Source organism: Lepidochelys kempii, chromosome 9 (genome assembly GCF_965140285.1).
Source record: "Lepidochelys kempii isolate rLepKem1 chromosome 9, rLepKem1.hap1, whole genome shotgun sequence".
Taxonomy (NCBI): Eukaryota; Metazoa; Chordata; order Testudines; family Cheloniidae; genus Lepidochelys; species Lepidochelys kempii.
In genome coordinates this window covers 82,234,783-82,255,031 of record NC_136388.1, presented here as the reverse complement: position 1 = coordinate 82,255,031, position 20,249 = coordinate 82,234,783, and the positions used below count along the sequence as shown (strand labels likewise).

Sequence of the window (20,249 nt, the reverse complement as noted above, 5' to 3'; positions counted from 1 at the left end):
TGAGCACAGACCAGACCCTTGGGTTTTTAGGACACTAAAAACCCCAATCAAATTCTTAAAAACAGAACTTTTATTATAAAGAAAAAAAAGTAAAAGAAACACCTCTGTAAAATCAGGATGGAAGATAATTTTACAGGGTAATAAGATTTAAAACACAGAGGATTCCCCTCTCGGCAAAACTTTAAAGTTGCAAAAAAAACAGGAATAAACCTTCCTCTTAGCATAGGGAAAATTCACAAGCTAAAACAAAAGATACTCTAACACATTTCCTTGCTATTACTTACTATTTCTGTAATTTTAGATGTATCATTCAGTAGGAGCTGGATTACTTGCTTGGTCTCTCTCTTTGTTTCCGGAGAGAACCACAAAAACCCAAACAACCCCCACCCCGATTTGAAAGTATCTTCTTACCCCATTGGTCCTTCTGGTCAGGTGCCAACTAGGTTAATGGAACTGATTAACCATTTACAGGTAAAGGAGGGATTTTATGCTACCCTTAGCTGTATGTTTATGACATGGGCATTCTTATGTTCTTATGCTAGGTGCTGTATAAGCAGACAGTAAATCACAGTCCCTGCTCCAAAGAGCTTGCTGTATAAATGACAGGATGTAACAGGCAGATGAAACAAGAGGGTCAGAGGAGATGGAGTAAGAAAAATAATTGGTCATGCACGATTCTTAGTCAATGCTCTGGTGTGGCATACTTGCTTTTTTATTTTTAAATAAATCCAGGGCTTGTTCTCTTAGTAGCTAATTCATATAATTCAGTCATTCACAATGGCTCTCCCAGTCAAAGTTTGAATCCTCAGTGTTCCACTGAATTTAAATCTCTCCAGATATGTGTGCAGCTGCAACACTCCAGGTACTCAGATATTCTCAGTGAATATTTTGCCAGCAAGCGCTGACGTCAAAGCTCTGTTTGGTTAAAAAGCAAATTGAAGCAACGCTTTGTGAATAATTTGAAAAAGTGTCGCCTCTAGCCAGGTTCCCAGTGAATGCTGGCACTTGCTCAGTGGTCAAATGGGTGATTTACTATGTGTTTTTTCCCATTGCTATGCAGCAGGCCTGAGTTGTTGTGTTTTTTTTATCTCCTTCATTGGATTTGTGAGCTCTCTTTGTGGTTTGCCAAATGACCGGCATTAAAAATGACATTCTTTGGCTGTAGGTCTAAAGGTTGTGATGGCAAATCAGAATTTCAGCATCGGAAATTGGGCCTTGTTAGAAGCAGACATATAAATCAAGGCTGTGCTGATTAAATGTGTTCTTTCATGAAGCTTTGTTGAGGGGCTAAATGCATTCCATTTCTCAACAAAAGTTCCTGAGGGGTCAGAAAACGTTTGCAGGGAGGGAGGAAAGTGTGTACTTAGAAAGGTGTTAAAATGTGATTTGTCACTTGTATGGTGAAATTGTATGATACTGACTATGAAAAATCCAGTAAGGATAATACCAATGATCCTGCTGAACCCCCTAATAAGATGACAAGTCCCCTAGCTGTAATCAGGACCGGTAGGTACTTAAGTGAGAGGCAATCAGAGTACTTTGTTGTGTTTTAGCACTGGCCTCCTAAGATATTTTACATTTGTATTGCAAGTATGTACCGCTGTCATTTACAATATGTACACAATTATAACTTTCACTTGAGAAGATCTCATTGTAGGAAGCACACATTTATACAACACAGTGGGTCCATCTAAGTTATGCCTGTCCCCCTTATATCAGCCATATTGTAAATACATGTGTATAAGCCTTGGTCACTACTATGTCCAACCAGCATATGAAGGGCTTGTTTGGAACCTCAGTTCTCATCTGCCAATGTGGCTTGGCAAGGCTGTGAACCTGTTGTTCAAGATTGTTCTTTCTCTCACCAGTCCCCTAACTGTGTTTTTCTCCAGAGTTATAGACAGTCTGCCTGGGTCTACCCATCTCAGTGGCACTCTCAGTGGCTCTATGGTAACAAGTCTGACTTTAGAATTTGTAACTGAAATTAAAATTGCTTTACTGACAGTAATGAATTTAGCTTCTCAACCCCCCTTTAGGGCAGGGAAGTATTAGTACCCATTTTATAGATAGGGAAACTAAGATGCAGAGGGGCTGAAAGGGACATTTTCAGCCCCAATTGTGTCCTCACATACATATACCAACCCTTTGTGTGTATAAACATTTTAATTTTTTAAAAGTTTAGTGTCTCTGTGAGCACAGGCGTAACGATTTGTATCTGCAAAGCTGAAGGAATTGACATAAGTGTTTTACCTGAAAAGGGTGGGTCACATCTGTGTGAGTGTGCAGATAGAGGGTAGGTAGAAAATTACCTGAGCAGCTTTCCCAAAGTCGCACAGGAAATCAGTGGCAGAGTCATAAATAGAACCGAAGTCCCCTTGACTCCTTGTCTTATATGTTGGGCACAAGACCAGGCATTCAAATACCATATTGTTGAGTATAGTATACAAATGCTAGACCATCATTCCTCCCCAGTAACTGCAAATACTATTACACTGTAGTTGAGTCCAAGGTTATTGGAACTCTTTAAATCAAGGCAGGTCATAATGACAAGCTTTATTGATCGCACGTATTCACATCACCCTGATTAGTATGCACAGTATTGGGCTTAAAACCTATAATGTAGTCTCTGGTGGCAGCCTCTTCTTTGACTATTCCAAAGCCCTGTTCAGAAACGGGGATGTGATATCCCAAGCAGATTACAGTGGGTCATCCAGCAGCTGCTTACTTTTCATGTTCATCAGCACACATTCAGAAGCAAACTTTTAAGATAACCTTTGCCACTACTTCCCCTAAATATGTAGCATTATATAGGGAATAGGAGAGGCTGCGTGTTTCAAGTCTTCCTTCTATCCTGTTAAGTGTTATTCACTGCCTTTAACAAAGCACTCAGCTTTTCTGATAATACAATAGACAGCAATATGTAGACACCTCTTACTAATAGACATGTGTGGTGTGACCTTGACCTATGGCCCATTTATCCTCCACATGCTCACAGTTCACAGTTGTCTGTGAACCCTGATAAGTTGGTTCATTATTGATTTTTTTTTTTTGTATGGTTGGTGAAAATCTGATTCATAGCTTGGTGGGACTGGGGAAGGGTGGGATTATAAGAAAGAGCACTGCATGTAAGCAGCAAGTGAGATGCAAGGAAATGCAGTGAAACTCAATGCTGGGAAGAGAGACCTTGATGTCAGCTACCCTCAAGAGCATGTTTCATTAGATTCTGTGTAGCAGTCATGATAAAGCAACTGACTCTGTCATTATGATCATAGTTTACTCTTTCTGCTACAGCTGCATTCTTTGTGTTCTTTCTGAGAATTCAGTTGAAGTTGCAGGCATCCTTGCTTCATTAAAACTGTTGTCCCTATTTGTCCTGGTTAGTCACTATAAATGAGCTGGTACCTTTGATAATAACATTGTGCTGATCTATTGTTTGTGATAGCAATAATAATAAAGCAAGAGCTGAGAAAATATTTGATCTTATAAATCTCCCCTTTCACATTTTTACCTTTTCTTTATATTTATTTGTGGCTTTTCCCCATTCTTCTCCACCCCCAATGCATACCCATTAAAAGTTGGGGGAGGGGAAAGGTTTTTCACTATTGTAAATTTGGTGGATTATAGTATAAAGCATGAAAAAGCTGAAAAGGTTAGGTGGAGAAGAACACATGGCATCTCTCCTTTGCAGAGTGATACCTCCCTCCTCATGTGCTTCTTTATTGACTAAGGATGAGCCTGAAACAAAACCTCTGATGGGACATCTCCAGACTGTGGGGAGGCTGGGAGCCAAAGCCAAATTGTGTAGCCTTTCTCTTTTTTGCTTCTTAACCAGCCTGAGCTTCATAGTAATGAATTCAGTGTGCTCAGTACCTATCACATTCTACTTAACTTTTAAAATTATTTTTTGGTGAAATCAGTGCTGGCAAAAGGTACCAGTCTGGCAGCCAGGAAGAAGACAAAGCCCTCTGTTCATAAACCAAGCACAGCAGGGCCCACAGAGGAATAAGCTTCCTCCCATTCCATCAATATGGTTCAGTCCTGACTTGGAGGGACCCACTCTTGGGAGTGAGAGAGGAGTTCAGTCTCCATGGCTTGTTCAGTCCTCTGCTGAGCCTGCCAACAAAGGAGCCAATTGTGGCAATAGTAGGACAAGCACTAACCCATTATTTGGTATCTAATGTTCAGTGTCATATATGAAGTCAATAGAGGATGCACCTTGCCATGTGTTTCTTTCTATATTGGATCTTTTACTGTGCTTATCAGGATGGGTGGCTGGCAGAAGTGAAAGTGGGCCTGTACGGTGTAGTGGTAAGAAGTGGCCAGTACCGGCCCATACACAGCCAACATTAAAGCACTGCCTTTTGATGGGGGGTGCAAAAGGGGCAGCTGTCGTGGGGCCCGGCAATTGAAAAGGGCCTGGGGCTCTTGGCTGCTGCTGCGGCAGCAGTGGCTGGAGCCCCAGGCCCTTTAAATCGCCGCTGGGGCCCTGGGTGGCGGGACTGGGCAGCATGGAAGGGCTGGCTGGGGGAGGCTGACCCCCTCCACCAACCCCACCCATTCCGCCCGAGGCTCTGCCCCTTCCAGGGGCCCGGATCTGGGCCCCCGAACTGGTAAGTCTTTTATCTTACTTTCTCCCCTTGCGGCCGGTGACCCAGTCGCCCAGGGAGGCTAACCCCCAGCCTCTCCCCTTGTGCCCAAGGCCCTGCACCTCCTCTTCTGCCCCCGCACTCCACTTCTACCTTTCCCTCCCCTGCAGGCGCCCAAAGCACCCCCACTGTGAGTCCCAGTGCCGGATGGCTGGAGGTGGGAAGGCGAGGCCCCAGCCCTGGTGCTCCGCAGCCTTAGCACCCACAGCCCCTGGGTGGTACGGCTACAGCACCCCCAGCCCCAGATTTCCAGGCCTCCAGGCAGTGCCATTGCCACACCCCCAGCTTTGGACTGCCGGGCAGCACGGTTGGCGCGCTGCCAGCCCTGGGGCTCAGGCGGCCAGGCAGCGCGGTCGCCATGCCCACAGCCCTGGGACTCTGGATGGCCCCCAGTCCCAGTGCTCGGCCAGCCACTGCCAGCCAGGCAGCACAGCCCAGCACCAGCCACCCCAGTGGCCCCGAGTCACTGCAGGAGGCAGGCTGGGCGAGGGGTGGGGCCATGGTAGGCTGTTTGGGGAGGCAAAGCCTACAATATCCGCCCCCCATGCTTATCAGCATAGTATATCTGAGCACCTTCCAGTAGTGCACTAAGCAATGTGACTACACATCTGTCTCATAGATTTTAAGGTCAGAAGGGACCATCATGATCATTTGGTCTGACCTCCTACACATTACAGGCCATGGAACCTTGCTCACCCACTACTGTAATAGACCCATGAACTCTGGATGAGTTATTGAAGTCCTCAAATCATGGTTTAAAGACTTCAAATTACAGAGAATCCACCATTTATGCTAGTTTAAATCTATAAGTGACTCGTATCCCATGCTGCAGAGGGGGGCAAAGCCCACCCCCGCAGGGTCTCTGCCAATCTGACGTAGGGGAAAATTCCTTCCTAACCCCAAATATGCCAGTCAGGTCGACTCTGAGCATTTCAGCAAGACCCTCCAGCCAGACACCTGGGAAAGAATTCTCTGTAGTAACTCAGCACCCTCCCCATCTAGTGCCCCATCTCTGTCCATTGCGGATATTTGTTATTGGCAGTTGCAGATCGGCTATATACCATTGTAAGCAGTCTCATCATCCCAGCCCCTCCATAAACTTATCTAGCTCAGTCTTGAAGCCAGTTAGGATTTTGGCCCCCACTGCTTCCCTTGGAAGGCTGTTCCAGAACTTCACTCCTCTGATAGTTAGTAACCTTCATCTAATTTCAAGCCTAAACTTGTTGATAGCCAGTTTACATCCATTTATTCTTGTGTCAACATTGGTGCTTAACTTAAATAACTCCTTTCCCTCCCTGGTATTTATTCCTCCAGTGTATTTCTAGAGAGCAGTTATATCTCCCCTCAGCCTTCGTTTGGTTGGGCTAAACAATCCAAGCTCTTTGAGTATCCTCTTATAAGGTTTTCCTTCCTTGAGTCATTCTAGTAGCACTTCTCTGTACCTGTTACAATTTCAATTCATTTTTCTTAAACATGGGAGACCAGAATTGCACACAGTAGTCCAGATGAGGTCTCACCAGTGCCTGTCATGTGTTCTCTCATCCTCTCTCCAGGAGGAGACGTATATAGTTAAGTGTCCTCTTTGGGTCGGGGTTTGAGGGGTTTTTTAAATATACATGTTGCTGTGTGTTTGCATTAGGGAAGGTTGTCAAGCTGTCTGCAGTGGCTCAGGAGCAACCTCAGGACTGACTGTTAAGAAGCAGGGAACAAACTCCAAACTAGTTGTGAGTTCTATACTTTGATTTCACCAATCAAGTGTCAAGTGTGAACTCCTCAAGTACTATAATAGCCTTAACATGGAGTCACAGACAGTCCCCTTGAGTACTCCAGTCTATCTTGCCACCCAGGTGAGCTTGCCTTTGTGATAGGTTGTCCCTTACACCAAAAATCACAACAATATTCAGGTTACTGCCAGTTCCAAAGGACCAGTGACTTACCCCAAGTCTGTTGCATCTTAGATCCTGTAGCAAAGACAACACTGGTAGCCAATCCTGTAATCAACTAACTAAAGATTTATTAACCCTCAAAATAAATAAGAGCATTATTTACAAGCTTAAAGTAGGAAGAGATACAAAAATGAGTTACAAACTTAGGTCCCAAAGGATGGTAGAAGCTTCTATAATAATCAAACTCTGTAGGTCCTTTAGGTAGGACAAGTAGCTGGGGATCCCTAGCTTTGCCTAGGGCTTGTCTACACTGGCAAGTTTCTGCGCAGTAAAGCAGCTTTTTGTGATCAAACTGCAGGCGTGTGTACACACTGCCACGCCACTTCGTGCTCAGAAACTCCTCAGTTGCAGCGCTGCAGAAAACCCACCTTGACGAGAGTCGTAAGGCTATTTGCACAGAGGCTCCAGCGCTCTATTGCCAGGGTAGACACTCAATTGCTTTCTGCGCAGTAATTGGCCTTCGGAGCTGTCCCATAATGCCTCAAGTGACCGCTCTGCTCACTGTTTAGAACTCAGCTGCCCTGGAGACATGCGCCCCTCCCCTTTCAAAGCACCCTTTCTGGCAGCCCTTGCATGCTGTGCTGATCTGCTCCAAAGCAAACCATTAATGTGAAATGCTTGTGCTGTTGAACACAGAGGCAGGTGTGTGTGTGTGTGAGAGAGAGCGACTGCTGTGCAGAGAGCCCAGGGAGGGAGGCAGGGGCTGATGTCGGAGTTTCCCCTTCCCCCTGCCTCAGGACTGGTTGCTTCCTGCTGCTGTCTGAATTTACAAGACAGCATGCTGACACCCTCTCTGTCTCCCAAAACACACTGTCTCTCTCCCCCCTCCATACACACACACACACACACACTCACTCTCCCCTGCCCACTTCAGTTGAAAAGCGGCTGGCAATGTAGTAGGAAGTCCCTGGAATAATGGGATTGGGAAACTTGTATCATGTGAGGCTGTGCCTGCCCCATGAGGCATTGCAAACCCTTCCCAAAGCACCCTGTGGCCAGGCGCACAGTGGGATAGCTACCACAGGACACTGCTGTCTTCGCCATTGCCAGAGCTGCTCATGTGGATGCGCTCCAGAGTCACAAGAAGCACAGTGTGGACACGCAACAGCGGTTTAATTCCAGCGTTTTAATAAAAGTGGTATAACTTGTGGCTAGCAGAAACTTGCTAGTATAGACATACCCTTAGAAATCTTGCCCTCCCAAAGTCCAAGGAGCATAGAGGTCCAGTTTCTTTTTTCTAAAAAAGAAAAGGAGTACTTGTGGCACCTTAGAGACTAACCAATTTATTTGAGCATGAGCTTTCGTGAGCTACAGCTCACTTCATCGGATGCATACCGTGGAAACTGCAGCAGACATTATATACACACAAAGATCATGAAACAATACCTCCTCCCACTGTAGGGAGAGTGGTCACTTTGGATGAGCTATTACCAGCAGGAGAGTGAGTTTGTGTGTGTTTGGGGGTGGAGGGGGTGAGAAAACCTGGATTTGTGCTGGAAATGGCCCACCTTGATTATCATGCACATTGTGAAGAGAGTTGTCACTTTGGATGGGCTGTTACCAGCAGGAGAGTGAGTTTGTGTGTGTGTGTGGGGGGGGGGGTGGAGGGTGAGAAAACCTGGATTTGTGCTGGAAATGGCCCAACTTGATGATCACTTTAGATAAGCTATTACCAGCAGGACAGTGGGGTGGGAGGAGGTATTGTTTCATGATCTGTGTATATAATGTCTGCTGCAGTTTCCACGGTATGCATCCGATGAAGTGAGCTGTAGCTCACGAAAGCTCATGCTCAAATAAACTGGTTAGTCTCTAAGGTGCCACAAGTCCTCCTTTTCTTTTTGCGAATACAGACTAACACGGCTGTTACTCTGAAACCTTTCTTTTTTCCGACAGTGATTTTTATTCCTTCCCCCAGAGTTCAAGTTGATGAGGGGAGTCCTCATGCATGTCTGCTCTTCAGGGGTGTGTGAGGAGGAGCAATTAACAAAGTCCCTGTTCTTTGATCTTTCATAATGGCTCATTTGGTTTCAATAGGCCTTCTTGTGTGCAGGACCTACCACATTCTGTAGGAAGCCTGCCTTTACATTAATTAATGCTGCTTTCCTGTTTGGTGAGCTACACAGTTACAGAGGTTTGCAAAGAAAACACTTAGCTTTGTTTACACTGGCAAGTGAACGACAACATTTTTGTTGTTCAGAGGTATTAAAAAGAACACACCCCAAAAGACAAAAGTTTTCCCGAGGAAAAGCACCGGTGTGAACAGCGCTTTGTCGGCAGGAGAGCTCTCCCGCCGACAAGGATACCGCCACTTGTTGGGGGTGGACGTTTTTTGTCGGCAGGAGAGCTCTCTCCTGCTGACAAACAGCGGCTACACTGCGTACCTTTTAGCGGCACGGCTGTAGCGGTGCAGCCGTGTCACTAAGAGCTGCGTTGAGTAGACAAAGCCTTAACATAACTATATGTATAGCACGGGGTACAGATGTTATAAGTGAGATTAATACATACAAGGCCCTACAAGCATTTCATTATCATGAAACACATTTTTATAAATCTAATACCTATTTTAAATATGCTAACCCAAAAGTGAGCCATATGCTTTCACTAACAGATTTTAGTTTCTTGTAGATTAAATGGCGGGGCAACAGGAGGTTTCATATGGGTAGGCACCGCTTCAGGTGTTCAAATGAGACGGTAGAAATGAACAGTGTCTAAATTCTGTACACACATGCACGTACACACACAGCAGGCATACAATTAGATACAATTTTAAATTAATACAAATAAATACATTAAAAGAAATTAGTTTAAAACACACTGGGTTGTTTTGGGCTCTACCATTGCTGATGTAGTTCACAAAGTCTTTTCAAGTTGTGATTCAATCACAATCACAGACAAAATGACAGCTTAATATTTCAGTCCTGTGCTAGGCCTGACTGAGCCGCAGGCCTCAGCAAATATTCTGAGAAATTAGCAGGCTGATGTGCAGAGCTGTGGGAGATCAGTGCTGAGGAAGGTCATGTACACACTTCCATTTCTAACTAGCATTTTTTTTCTCTCAGGTGTAGGGCCCTATTGTCTGCTTAATTCCCTTTCTGTTGAGTAACAAATGGTTCCTTGTTGTGTTTTCTAAATGAAAATGGAACTATATTAATGCTTAGCACTTTATATTTTCACATTCAAAGCACTTTACAAACATTGTCGTGATTAATCCTCACAACTCCTCTGTGGGGTTCTCTCTCTCTCTTATGCATCTTTATTCCATGTGAAACGAAGGGCCTTCACCACTGCCTTCCATCTTTGCTGGTCTTCTGTTGCAGTCTTAGCTTCTTTCAGTGTCATTTTGATAGCTTTCAATTCATTTTTGCTGTGAATTTCCATGTTATACTTGGTCTGCCTCATTGCCTCTTGGCCTAGGGGGGTCCAGTCCAACATCTGTCTCATGTTATTTGGGTCTTTCCTCCATGTATGCGTTAGCCATCTCCATTTTTGTTCCATAATTTCCTGTCCTATCAGTTTCTATTTTGTCCTCTTCCAGAATTCTTCATTTGAGTTTTTATTCTGGCCATCTGATACTGAGGATTTTTCTAAGGCAGCTGCTTATGAAAACGGAGTTTAGATAGTAAGGTCTTAATAAGTCTCCAATTTCAGTGCCATACAGTACGACTGACTATTACAGTGGTGTCAAATATTCAAAGTTTAGTCTGAAGGGCAAAATTTCTGTTTCTCCAGACTGGCTTTAGAGTTACAAAGACATGTTTGGTTTTCACTATTCTGGCATTAATGTCTTCATCTGTTCCACCTGTTGTAGTTACAGTGCTGCCAGGATATTTGAAATATCAGACCTCTTCTGTGTCAGACCCAGAAAGTGTTGTTGGTGTTTTTTGTTGTGTTTGTTCTCATGGTTTTAGTTTTCTTTGTGTTGATTTTCAGTCTTACTAATTGTGCATAGGCCTGGAGGTCCTTTGTTTTGGGCTGAATGTCTCTATGGGTATGGGATAGCAAGTTGATGTCATCTGCAAAGTCAAGGTCCTATGACTTTTGTGTTAGTCCATTGTGTGCCCCTTGGTTGTTCTGTGGTCTTTCTCATTACTAGTATAAAGATCATGGGTGACACAAGACATCCCTGTCTGATTGATGCCCGTAGTAACCTCAAATGGCTTAGTTAGTTTGCTGTTATGTATGTTTTCTTAGAAGGTTTGAATGATGTGCACTGAGGGGTTAGGTACTTTTTATTATCCCTGCTTTACAGATAAGGAAACTGAGGCAGAGCGGTGAAGCGTCAGAAGCAGGTTTAGAACTATGAAAATCTTGATGCTCCAATCATGTGATCCAATCATTAGACCAAGCCTCTCTTTAACTGAACTGCTAACCAAGCTTTTTGGAGGAAACAGAGGGAGGGGAAATGCCAAAAATCTAACTCAATAAGGTAAAAGGAATAAAAAGTATATTATATAGATTAATAAGTATGTTTTAAAACGTATCCTGAATGGTGACACATAGTTATCCCTAGGAATTATTTTATGTGGAATATTAAATAAACAAACATGATTGTTACTTTTTAAGGCCAATTTTATAATCCCAATCAAATCGTTTGGATGTTGCCTTTGTGCTGAATAGCCTCATGACGCTCCTGAAGTTTGTGTTAATCAGCACTCCACAGTCAGTGTATTGTTGCTTCATTAACCTACTTGTTTTTAAGTATCTCTAAATCACAAAGAAGAGAAGTCATGCTGGTAACTGAAAAAGCAACCCTGTTTGTAGCATCTCTCTCCTCTGAATCACATTTCAGGTTAGCAGTTAGTCTCTCTTACCTGTAAAATGTGCAGCGTAACCCAGAAGGAGATTTTAAACATGTACATCTGAAATTGAAGCATTTAGCGGAAAGATCCTCCAGGATATTTGGTGATGGAATACATTTATTCTCTGTGTTATTTCACTGCTTGCAACACACCCATTTATGGTCTACTGTTCAAAGGTAGATTTCATTTGTAATTATCTGATATCCTCCTAAATAGCCAAAGAATTACAAGTCAAAATGATTTTTATTAGATAATTGTTATTGGTATTCTTAAAGTATATTATTAAATAATTAGTAAGAACTTTTTAGCAAGATATAGAAGAGGAGGAGAAATTGGAGGGGATCAGACCTGCTTCGCAGTGTGCAGTAAGGGACCGTAAAAGCCTAATATTCCTACAGCAAATAGAGATTCTCCTTTAGTTCCAATTGAGCTGTTGTGCTCTTTTAGACCAGAAGGGAATGTGTTTTATCTCTGCTTTCAACCACTTCAATGAAAGTATCCATGATGGGTGGTACAGTAAGGACTGTGATGGGTGGTACAAGGAACCTGCTAGCCTTTTAAAAATATCTATTATGTATTATTTAATAGTGCTTAACTGGGTTACTTCTCTGGAACATTAGTGTCAAGAAAAACTACTGTCAGGGGAGAGCTGGGTGCACTACAGAAATCTGTATCACACACCCCATCTTTTGGAGTTGGAAGTAAGCAGCTCATTGGATTTTATTGTTTTCCATTAGCTCTTGGAATTCCACTGTCAAGATATAGGGAGAAGGCAAGGTTTTCTGTCCTCCAGTTTTTATCAAATATTCTTTTGGTGCTTTGTTGGTGGGTTTTTTTTAAGCCATTGATGAAAAGTGTAATTGTTTAAACTTTGGCATCTCACATTTAGGGCATTAAAGCACCTACACACAATCAAAACCAAAACATGATTCATGTTGGTAATTTCTGATTTCTCTTTGAAGCACAGTTTATAATGCAACATAAACTGGCAGGTACATTTTTGAATATTTTCTTTGTTTGGTTTAAACATCAGTTCTGAAAATTTGGAGGGCTTTCTTCATTTCCTCTCCAGGAAAATCAGACCGGCATTAATAAGTTCTTTTTTTTTTTTTAATCATACAACTGACTAAATGGTCTTGAACAATACCTGATTACATACGGTTTATTTGAGTACTAAAATGTAATTCCTATGACTGTTTATATCCGGACCCACTTGCAAGCAAGATTAAGCCAAGAAGCTTTGCAGCTTCAACTTACAAAGTTGCTGACCACATTTTTAAAAGTGTTAAGAGCACATCATGCTCCTTTTAACCTCAGAGTTTGGCTTAGGGATGAAAACATCCAGAAAAAATAAGGATGATTTTTGGAAGCTGAGAGCTAAATATTTTTGTTCTTTCTTGTCACTACTTACCGCCATAGTACCTAGAGAGAAAGAGAGTGAGTATGTTTGTAGGTAATGTACTGTGGGTGTCAGGATATAAAATTATTCATATGCAGACTCCTAAAGCATGCAACAACTCTCCTAAACCAGAACTACTCATTTGTGTTAAGGTTTTAGTAAATGAGCAACATCCTTGAGGCGTTGAGGTTTGGGGTTTATTTCTCCTTGATTTATTAATCTTCAGCTCTTGTTTAATGGTCCAATTCTGCTAAAGAATCCACATACAAGGGTCCTCCTGTGTAGGGTTGGTCCCTGTTATAGAAGAAAATTCTCCATTTGTGTGAATGAATGTGACCCATAATTTGTCATCTTACTTTTACTTCATTTGTAGTGTTTATATAGCGTGATACTTAATGGTACTTTCCATCTATAGATCTCAAAGTGCTTTCCACAAATAAGCATCATTAGCCCCCTTTTACAGTCTCTGTGGCCTGCTGCCTCCCGCAACTCCTATTGGCTGGGAATGGGAACCGCAGCCACTGGGAGCTGCGGGGGGCCGTGCCTATGGATGGTCAACGTCCGCAAAATGTCTCACAGCCCGCAATCAGCTTACCCTGATGGGCTGCAGGTTGCCCGCCACTGGTGTATACGCTTGAAGCAGTGCTCCATTCTTCTTTTATAAAGGAATGGGACCTATGATTGTGGAGGGAGCTGTTACTCCATAGCGAGTCTGCTCCCGACTGCAGAGGAGATCCAGCACAGTGCTGCATGCCCTCATCTCCCCTGCAGCTCAAAGTGCATATTTCTGGATCATAAAGAAACCCCCATAATGGCTTTTTCATTGTATATTAGCAAGCAACTGATTATCATAACCCGTGTTGTATTTGTTACTGTGTGACAGCTGTGACAATCTATATGTTGCCTTTTGCTGCTAAAACAACAAAACCCACCACCACCAGATTAGGGGAAAATAGCATTTAATACATTATAGGTTGTTTAGCTCATTGTTTATCTGCCTCAAGAAACTACTGAACCCTCTATTCTGCACCAGTCCTTCTGAGGCTCACATAAAAACCCTGCATTGTATTTGTGTGTTTAAGGCATCAGGGCTTCTCTCGATATATCTGCCTTCAGAAGGCATATGCACTGATTTGTCAAAAAAGTGACAGCTCATCATTAGCCAGTTTGGTCACATATGTTATGTTGGTGAATGATGTTTGATCAACTGAAGCCCAAGGTAAGATATAAAGAAATACATTGTCAAGCATGCTTTGTTAGTACAAAACATAGAGGTGGCTCCCTGGAATCTAATGCAAACATCTAATAGCTCCTGTTTTTTATCCTATCTAGTGAAATGTGCTGAGCTTAAGTGGAAGCAGCTGCCTCCCATACAGAGAGAAAGAGGCAGAATCCCCCTCCCTCCCCTTCCCCGCATTCAATTAGCTGCTGTTTCGCTTCAGAGTGCTGCATTAAGACCACTCCTACTGTCGGAGACATTAGTAAATATGCAGTGCAATAATGAATTTGTAAATAGAGTGTGGGGCTAACAGTGCCCTCAGCTCAGGAATGCAGTGGGTATTAAGCCAGGTGTACCGGGTGGGTGGGGGGCTGGGGGGGAGGGAAAGCATCTCCAGGCTGGATTTTGTAATTAGGGCACATGGTGTAACTCTTTTGTTTTGCAGAAGCCAGCTTTATTAATTGATGTAGAAGGTTGCTGTGTGCTATTCATTGTTTGATTAAAATGCCTGTATAAATAATTAGGCCTCTTCTGTTTGTTTTATTTTTTGCACCCAATTTACATTTTCATACAGAATAGAAATGAATTAGCAAATGCATTTATATCCCAATTTTTTTTGACCCATAACTGTTCTCTTCTGCTCACACAATGCAGAAGTATCTCTATGGCCTTTGGGCTAAACTGTTTCAGACCTGAGGATCCAATGGCTGGCAGTTGAAGCTAGAAATATTCAGATGGAAAAAAAGGAGTACATTTTTACCAGCGAGAGCAATTAACTATTGGAACAATATACCAACAGTCATGTTCGATTCTTCATCACTGGCAATTTTAAAATAAAGGTTGGATATTTTTCTAAAAAATACACTCTCGGAATTATTTTGGAGAACTTCTATGCCCTGTGTTATCCAGAGTGATCACAATGGTCCTTTCTGGTCTTGGAATCTGTGATTCTATAGCCAGATGCTCTATTTGGAGTGGTCTCCTTATTCCTCCTTATTTGTGTGGTTTTGTGGGTATTTGACCATCTTATCACAGAATTGCTCCTGAAAAATATATACATTTACTCAGTCACTTTTAGAAACATCAGGCCAAGTCTATCCCTAGTGTTAAGAGAGGGACTTACACCAGACAGGAATTTGCTCCTGTCTGTATTAAAGGCAATATGAACTGGTGAAAATGATGCTGTGTCACGCAGCAGGTGGAGAGAGCTTCATGCTGCTGGAATTATGATCTTAAAGGGCCTTCCTGAAACTGTATTATTTATTATACGAGGGTCCGCTTCCTCGCATGGATGTATTAACGGTCTGCCTATTTTCAGCAAGTTTGGAGCAGGCTGTAACTCACCGTGACATTTTACTCTGGACTGAAACTACTATGGGTTGCAACCTAGAACAACTACTCTTTTTCTTTATAGTATTTCCTTTTAAAAAAAATTAGATGAGAGGTAAAACTTTTATATTTTCTAACTGCAAAGAAAATGTTCCGTTTTGTGTAGTTGTCTATGGTAAATCCACTGCCTTTCCCCTAAATTTACTTTCCCTCCTCACTCTAAATGAGGACTTACCTATTGGTTGTTGTGCTTTGCCTGGCCTCTGTGTATGTGTGTATGTGCGTACAGGAGAATACTTGTAAATCATTACTGATGTGTCTGTACATCCCTAGAGGGAATAGCTCAGTGTCCAAAGCAGCGGGTTTGAAATATGCAGACCCAAGAATGCCAGGTTCAAATCCTGGCAAGATTGACACATTCCTTTGCTCTTCCAAACGAGATAATCTAAGGCCTTGTCTACAATACATAATTAAGTTGATCTATGTTAGGTAATTACTGCGCTTTTTCACGTCCACATTCTCCTTCTTCTGCTGGTGGTGCGTGTTCTCAACAGGAGTGTAGCTTCCGCTGACTTAAGAGGACAGTGTGGGGTGCTAGGAGTCCAGCTGCCCAGCACTGAGAGCCCCGGGCTCCCAGCTCCCCACGGAGCTCTTAGCACTGGGCAGTGAGGCTCTCAACGGTGAGTTCCACTCAGAGCCCACAGCCTGGGTTCTCAGCTGGAACACCACCCCTGCCCCAGGGGCTCAATTTCTAAACAGGGAACCTACCAGCAGTGAAATTGACCATTCTTGTGAATTTCATGCCTCAGGCTGTCAGCAGGCAGTGCAAGTAAAGCAGTGTCTATATAGACTCTGCATTACCCGAATTACATAAAACTAAGCCTTACACCTCTCACTGAGGTGGATTTATTTGGTCGGTGTAGCAGGCGAGTTACAGCGGCGGGAGAAACACTGTAGTGCATATGCTTTCACAGTTAGGTCGACGTAAGCTCCCTTACATCCATCTAACTCTGTAGTGTAGACCCGACCTTAGTATCCTGCATTTTACTGTGTGTAGGTCTTTTGGAAAAGTTTAATAGGAACTGCATGTACTCAGTATCTCTGAAAATCGTTCACAAGATCCTTTCTGCTCTGGATAGACATTATAAATCCTGTGTTTGCAGTGGTGTTTTAGCCTTGTTGGTCCTAGGATACAAGAGTGATAAGGTGGGTGAGTTACTGGACCAACATTTGTTGGTGAAAAGACAAGCTTTCGAGCTACACTGAGCTGCCCCCTCAAGTTTCATCATATAAATCCTATGTTATTTTTGATGAAGGTAATGACTGGCCATAATTTTTCCTTCCCATGCAGCTATGCGGTGGCCAGCATAGCAGTATATTGCCTGTGCTACCTCCACCCCAGGGTTCACAAGATCCTTTCTGCTCTGGATAGACATTATAAATCCTGTGTTTGCAGTGGTGTTTTAGCCTTGTTGGTCCTAGGATACAAGAGTGATAAGGTGGGTGAGTTACTGGACCAACATTTGTTGGTGAAAAGACAAGCTTTAGAGCTACACAGAGCTGCCCCCTCAAGTTTCATCATATAGAGCCTATGTTATTTTTGATGAAGGTAATGACTGGCCATAATTTTTCCTTCCCATGCAGCTATGCGGTGGCCAGCGTAGCAGTATATTGCCTGTGCTACCTCCACCTCAGGGTGCCGACGTTTCATTTCCCCTGGATAAAGATATAGTTTAATGTAATATGGGAATGTAAAATATTATCATCAACATTGGGTGATCTGGACATTACTCTTGCCTCAAGGGAAATGCAATGATCTCCTAATCACTGAGTGAGTTAGCAAGGTTCTACTAAAAGAACGAGGAGTACTTGTGGTTATACTGTATACTTTCCAATCAGTAATGTTAGAAAAATGGGGTTTGGGAATGACTCAGTCTGTATGAAAGGTCATGATCGTAATATAGAAACCAGTTCATTTTAATGTTTGTCACATTTCAAATGCACCCAGCAACCCCAGTATCTGAGAACTAATGTTCTGTATTGATGACATTCTTCTTTTCTCCATGTTGTGACAAAGTTCCTCCTCTACCTTGGTGGGTCTTGCACTTATTGGCGGATTTGGTCACCTCGGAGCTTCACGGCAGCCCTCGGTTTGGCCGTTTTTGTGAACCCACAGTCCAGGTCAACTCCTCCTGTGTCTGACCAGGAGTTGGGAGGTTTTGGGGGAACCTGGGCTCGGCCTCTACTCCGGGTTCTAGCCCAGGGCCCTGTGGAATGCAGCTGTCTAGAGTGCCTCCTGGAACAGCTGTGTGACAGTTACAACTCCTTGGGCTACTTTCCCATGGCCTCCTCCCAACACCTTCTTTATCCTCACCATAGGACCTTCCTCCTGGTGTCTGATAATGCTTGTACTCCTCAGTTCTCCAACAGTACGCGTTCTCACTCTCAGTTCCTAGTGCCTCTTGCTCCCAGCTCCTCACACGCATGCCACAAACTGAAGTGAGGTCCTTTTCAAACTCAGGTTCCCTGATTAGCCAGCCTTAATTGATTCTAGCAGCTTCTTGATTGGCTGCAGGTGTTCTAATCAGCCTGTCTGTTTTAATTGTTTCCAGAAAGTTCCTGATTGTTCTGGAACCTTCCCTGTTACCTTACCCAGGGAAAAGGGACCTAGTCAACCTGGGGCTAATATATCTGCCTTCAAGAGACCAAGATCATAAAATTTTGTTACTCTGTTAAGGATGTCAATAAAAATTTTCATCTAAAGGAAAAAAAAATCACTTTCCTGTAGCCATCTGGCCTGACCCTGTCACAGTGTGTAAACAAAAGTAGTATCAAACAAGGAGAAGAAATAAAACTTGTATTGCCTCATTATTCAGCTCTCAAGAGTGCCTGACTTGGCCTTCCATCTACTGTGCTGATTGTCCACAATCCTCCTTGATTCAGGAGCAATATTTTTAGAGAAGGAGGGAACCTTAATTTTTTACTGTTTTTGTCATGCCTTCTTGGCACACACGGTGCATAATCTGATTCCATGCTGGGAATACTTCATATAGAATGTTTCAAAATAATTCTCCCCTTAGGAAGAGTGTGAAAGATTCTGCTCCAGAAACAGGAGTATGCACCTGTTGATGTTTTTTCAGACATAAATCAATAAATGAGCATGGTTTAATACCACCAGCTGCCACCACCAACCACAATGATAACAGAAATCTCACTCTGTGCACTCAATCCCTGAGGAGAACTGGAGAACTATCATTGAAATATAGGAGCCTCAGTTAGGAATAGGTTTCTATCCCTAGGAAACTGTGGACCAGGGGTTGGGTAGGTAGCATAGCAATATGAAGAAGCACTGTTCACTTCTTTTAATTTCCGAGGTAAGCTTTGCTTCAGCCTGCATTGTTACCACTTCATTTCCTTGGTAATGTTGGTGATATTGCTAGGATTGCACTCACTGACAAAATATCCTGGTGTAAAGAAAGCCACTCTGAGTCACAGCCTAATGCCATTAGGTCTGTAACAGCTGCAGCTGTGACACCATACTTGACATACTAATTACTCAGGGTGAACCAGTTTATATGTTGGTTGGTTAGTGGTCCATGGAGTTAGCAAAATGCAAATTCTGGTGACCTGTGTAATGAGACTTGTTCAGAGATCTTGGGACTGTCATTGTTGTTTCTCACCCATTCTCATTCTTCTGTCTTTCCTCCTACATTTCTCCCCTCCTGCCCCATGCACCTATTCTTCTGTCTATTTCCTTCTCTCATATTTACCCTGGGGATTATACCATATTAGCCAATTATCTGATTTGAAACTGCTTTGCACTAACACAGTCTGCCTGACACTTCATAATTTAAAAACCTTGTTGTAGACTAGTTGTTGTACCTCTAGGGCCTGATACTGGAAGCGTTCCACATTCTGAACACCCGTTGACTACACTGGGAGTTCTGAGCATGGAGAATATGCAGAATTGGGTCCCTAATCTAGAACACTATTTCAGAATGGCTGTACACTACACTGCTGGCCAGGAAAGCTGTTTTAGTCAGATAAAACAGCTGAATCTCCATGTAGCTGGAGTCAGACTCCAGCAGCTATCGAAACGATCAAGCACTGCTGTGCTCTTGTACTCCAATACTTTTCTTGGAACTGGCTGCCGAAAGGGAATTGTGTGATCCAGCTACGTTTCCATCTGCAGCTGGCACCTCTGGTATTAATGTGCCTCTGTTCCTGAACATAGTGATAATTCAATTTTTGCTGCCAGAGCTGGTTGTAAGGTAGATGATGATTAAACTGGAAAAAGGGAATCTTGTCTACTGGTCAAGGTATGTCCCTGCTCACTGCTGGTTTGTTCGCCCGTGTTGTAGAATTATAGTATACAACATATTATAAATCAGAGAGAACAAGAGAGGTGCACCTTGTGTGAACTGAATACCAGATGGCTCCTATTCCTTATTTTAGGAATGCTGGCTTTGCTTATGAGATAGAGATTGATCACAATATCTTTTGTCTTCCCAAGTGTTTTAACCTTACATCTTTTTGGTCAGATTTTCTTGTAGATTGAGGTGGAGTCTGACTGAGAATTCCATAGAGGAGTTCATTAGATGGGGAGGGAAGGGAAAGGGGAGGAGGCAGCAGCGAAAAATGCTGTTGTGGATATGTCCATTTTTGGGGGGGTTTAAATTGCACAGGATGTTGTCTAGCAGTTAGAAAAGGATATCAGAAGTCAGGACTCCTGATTCTGCCATTGACTCACTGTGTGACTGTAGGCAAATCACGCAACTTCTGTTGCTTGGTACCGCCATTTGCAAAACAAAGCAAGTAATACTTATTTCACTTGAGAATGGAAGGTTTAATTTAGATTTTTAGCCAGGGCATTGCATGTGGTATTAAGGAATGGCACAGCTCCTTAGTGCT

General features: G+C 43.0%; 1 protein-coding gene across 3 annotated transcripts in view; it reads left to right on the top strand.

The window, feature by feature from the left end:
• Positions 1-20,249, top strand: part of NEXMIF (neurite extension and migration factor) — a 231,004-nt gene that overhangs the window by 90,080 nt on the left and 120,675 nt on the right. Inside the window, exon 1 of one of the 3 annotated variants that reach the window (XM_073361121.2) lies at positions 10,951-11,018. The exons of the other annotated variants lie outside the window; for them this stretch is intronic. The gene's annotated coding sequence lies outside the window, so the exon portion shown is untranslated. Of the gene's footprint in view, positions 1-10,950; positions 11,019-20,249 lie in introns of those variants that run through there. 3 annotated transcript variants of the gene reach the window in all.